At 35.9% G+C, this 4,857-nt stretch overlaps 1 pseudogene; it reads right to left on the reverse strand.

Annotated features, from left to right (window-relative positions):
* Positions 1 to 292: 292 nt before the first annotated feature.
* Positions 293 to 2,665, reverse strand: LOC121766970 (annotated as a pseudogene).
* Positions 2,666 to 4,857: the final 2,192 nt, after the last annotated feature.

The raw sequence follows: 4,857 nt of genomic DNA on the forward strand, positions 1-4,857 counted from the left end.
ACAAAGAGGAACGTTTTTATTGAATGAACAATGAGAATTACACGATAGAAAGCAAGAACAACAGGAACTCTCGGTCCACGACCTAAGTTCACGATTACACAACAATTTTAGTCGACCATCAAAAGAAAGAGCAACAACACTATTTATACTCTGTTTTCCTAGCTCAATCTCCACATAGTAGTAACTAACCTCCACGTGCTTCACTCCTATTGGTCGGAACACGTCATAGTCCTAACTCATTGGCTGTCAACTTCTTAACTAACTCCACGTCATCACCTTCTCAACTAACTCCTTACTCATTGGCTGGAAGAATGATACTCATTGGCTGGAAGAATGATACTTGCGGCTGGGAGGAATGATACTGGCAGTTGGGAAGAATGATATTTGCAGCTGGGAAGAATGATACTTGTAGCTGGGAAGAATGATACTTGTATTCATGCACGTGGTATTGTTGCATGCATGTGATCATATGACTATAGTTATGCATGCAACAATCCACCGCCGACATCGGCGAACCGTTGTTAAGATTACCTTCTGTCACCCAATTCTCCTCCCCGTCGAAGTGCAGCCGCCTCATCGGCGGCCGCGAAGGCGTTCGCCAGCGTCCCTAACATTCCGTCGAACGGCTCCCCGTTGCCGTTGTTGCCGCTGAAGAATCCGATCCTCAGATCCGCGCGGTTGAACGTCTCCGTTTCCTCCGTTTCCATGAACGTCAGCGGCGTCCGTAAAATATTGATAATTGAATAGAATGGAGAAACCTCCATTGAAGGAGGATGAAGATTTTACAGAAACCCTAGATGTGAGAGGGAAGAGAGAACAGAGAGAAAAAACTTTAATGACTACATTTAAATTTGTAACTATAAAATACAATGAGGTGTCTTATATAGGCCGAAAACTAAATGCTAAGCAAACTAATTAATCCTATATAATACATTTTGATTTTCCAATTCTAATAGCCTCCCTCAAGACAATTGCTACCATCTTGACAACAACATCACAACTAAACAAACTAATTAATCCTAATCAATACATTTTGATTTTCTGTTGAAGAAACTGCCCCAAACCAGACTTGAAAAACGGTATTGACATCCTCGACAGAAGGGTGTGATATTATTCAGCAACAACTTCTTGTTATTCACCTCCATCTCAATCAGTATCAGAAGCATTTTTACTCAGAATAGATCAGTAGCATCAAAAAACAATGAGAAAAAAAGACTAGAGAAAAGAGATTGAGATATTGCAGATTTTGAAGAGAATGCCGATTGAAGATGAAACTGTAACAAAAGAAAGAAAAAAATGGAAACTGATTTCATGAGGCTCACAGAGATTTTTAGAGAGATTCAATGAGAGAACAGAGATTAAGATTGATATTTCATATTCATAGAATCCTATTTCAATCTTTGAGAACAGAGAAAACCGAATTCAATCGGAGATTAAAATTGAGAAACATATTTGATATTTCAGATTCATAGAATCGACTAATTAAACTCATGTTTCTATAATCAATTCGATCCCCCAATTGAATCGGGGGCAAACGCCTATGAAAAGATCGCTTGGATTTAAGAAAGGGTCGCTTGGATTTATCCATGGTTTGTTTGTTTAGTTTATTTCTTATCCCGAAAATCCTATTCCTTAATTGTCATTTGAACTACAAATAGGATTCTTCTATTTCAATCCGTGAGAATAGAGAAAATCGAATTCAATCAGAGATTAAAATTGAGAAACAGATTTGATATTTCAAATTCATAGAATCCTATTTCAATCTGTGAGAAAAGAGAAAACCGATTTCTATCGGTGAAATCACAGAGAACTGATTTAGATCAGTGAGAACAGAGAAATTTCAATGAGAAAAAAAATCAGATCGGCGAGATTCAAATCAACTGATTCAAAATTAAAATGAAAAACAGAGATTGATGAGAGAAAACTGAAAAACAGAGAGGAGATCAAACACTTTTTCGCCGGCGGTCAGTCGATCGGAGAACTCTCCGGTAACAAATCACCACGATTGTTCATTATGAACAAAGAGGGAATAGATCGGGAGATAAGAGTGGTATGCGAAAGATTTTCACTAATACCATGTAAAATATTGAGAATTGAATAGAATGGAGAAACCTCCATCGAAGGAGGATGAAGATTTTACAGAAACCCTAGATGTGAGAGGGAAGAGAGAAGAGAGAGAAAAAACTTTAATGACTACATTTTTATTAATTGGTAACTACAAAATACAATGAGATGCCTTATATAGGCTGAAAACCAAATACTAAACAACCTAATTAATCCTAAACAATACATTTTGGTTTTCCAATTCTAATAGCGTCACCTCCGACCACCGCTCGAACGCCTTCACGAAGATGCCTCTCACCAAATCGGAGAGCTAATTCTCCGGCACGAACGCGTGTGAGCTGGCTCTTCCCCGGCGGCCAGCGCGGGCGGTTGGGGAAAAGGAGTAGTGCGCAACCATGTGGATTGTTGAGTTTGCGCTGTAGGTGGTCGACGATTTGCCTGAACGCATCGTGGAGGTGCCGTTGACGATGTGGGCGTTGCCGCAGCTGGGAAGGACGATTTGCTTCAGCGTCGGCGCGTCGAGCTCGCCGGTTTGGTTAAGGTTGAAGTTTAATTGATAGCTTTTGACTGCGGATTTGAGGAATTCATCGAATTCGTCGGAAAATCATTGGATAAGGTAAGAGGCGGCGGCAAGGGACGACGGCGGCGGCGCCGGAGCGAGGCGCTTTTTGATTTGGATGGGTAGGATTTTGCCGTCAAGAGCTCGTCGGCGGAGGAGGATTCGTGGTCGAAGCTCTCGCGGAAGACGCAGAAGTCGAAATCGATGGAGGAGGAGGAGGCGCCGGAGCGAATGCAATGCTCGATCGGACGACGTCGGAATAGATCGTGGGAGAATGAGATTCTTGGGTTGATGCCGGTCGCTTGGCTAAATTTAATTTAATTATTATTCTTAAAAAACTAAAATTATTAATTAATTTTTTATTTTAAAAAAATTTAAACTTCTTAATTAAAATGCATAAATGGGTCAAAATCGACTAAATAGCCGTTGACCGTTTATTTTTAACGGTGCCGTCCATTTTGGACTTATTTCAGCACGATTTCAAATGTACGAGACGAAATTATTCGAAACATAATGTGTAGGATCAAATACGTAAAAACGTCATATGTTTAGGACCATATTTGGCCTTTACTCATTAATCTATCTACTTTGCAATACTAATGTTTTTAGTATTTCTCTTATGATCCAAATAGTTCAATGACAATAATTCACTCTGATCTATCTATTTTTTTGTGATATTAAATCTCAAGTACATTTAAAAAAATTATTTAATCAAACACCAATAATGTCATTAGGATTTATCTAATAAATCAAAAGGTTGGATATAAATAAATCACTAACTCAATTTTAAAATATTAGATCTCTAACACATATAAAATCATTTAATGAAACCAATACATGAGATCTCAATCAAGACTAATATCATTAGTATTTCTCTTACAACCCAAATCATAGGATGACAATAATTCAATAATTGATCTATTTACTTTGCAACAATAGATCTTAGTCAACACTAATGTCGTTAGTATTTCTCTTATGAACTAATAAGTAATAAAACAACTAGGCAGCATAACTCGTGAATGAAAAGGTCGTATGAGGATAAATTACTAATTGAGCTAAATTTGTAATGTTAGATTTCAAGCACATTCAAAAAATTTATTTAATTAAATAATAATATACGAATTATATTTCAAGCAGAATTAAATGTTAATTAAGTGGTACGGTGTGGTTGAAGCTAGGTTACAATGGATAAAAATTTGAAGCAAAATTCAATCTTAAAATTTGTAGCATAGAACACACAAAAAATAAATCTTAAAATTCATAAAGGGGACAATGCCTATAGAACGCGATAACAGAAAAGAATGCTAATCTTTTTATATTATATTTATAAATGAATAATATAATATTGTTTACAAATTGAATCCTAGAATATAGAAAATAAATATGGATAGTTGTTATTACTTATTCCCTGCATCCCATAAAAATATAAATATTTGGGATGACACAATAATTAATGCACCAATTAGTAAAATAACAGAGATAGAAAGAAAAAGTAATTATAATGTTGTTATTGAGGAATGAGACTCATCTTATTAAAAAAAAAAAAGTTACTAAAAATAGAAGGAAATATTTTATGGAAAATGTCCTTATTTTTATAGGACGAAGGGAGTATTTTTTACCGAAAATCAAGGAAAAAGAAAATGGGAGAGATGAAATGAAATGTAAAAGAGGGAAATACAAGCGCAAATTTTGGATGAAATGGGAGAGAGGGATAAGCAGGATCCAGAATTTGAGGGGAGAAAAGAATGAGAGGCGGTAAATTTAATAAAGGATAAAAATGTGAATATAGTTAATATGGAACTAGAAATTAGAAATAAACTGTTTTTCTTGTATTGATTATGGTTATCCATAATGTGGTCACGTAGATTTATCCATAATCTATCTATATAATTTTCTAAAAATTAATATGAATGTCATTGTAACTATTTTATTTTTTTATGAGAGAAAATACATGCTCAAGCTTTGCAGTGAATTATATTCAACAACCAAAAAGTTAAAAAAAACACTATAAAACAGCTAACGCAAAAAACTAACCAACATCCTACCCAAGACTGCAAGCATAGAGACGTCGAGTCCAAAACCAACAAGAGAAAAAAGAGAAGAACTAGCAGAGAGAATACAACACCCAAGGATTAAGCCACGAATAGAGAGGTCCGATGATCAAGACACGAGCAGACACAAAAAGTAAGATCAAACACGAGAACAAGGTTAGCTTTGCTTACCCGTTGTCATTT

The sequence above is a fragment of the Salvia splendens genome, chromosome 15 (genome assembly GCF_004379255.2).
Source record: "Salvia splendens isolate huo1 chromosome 15, SspV2, whole genome shotgun sequence".
Classification (NCBI taxonomy): Eukaryota; Viridiplantae; Streptophyta; class Magnoliopsida; order Lamiales; family Lamiaceae; genus Salvia; species Salvia splendens.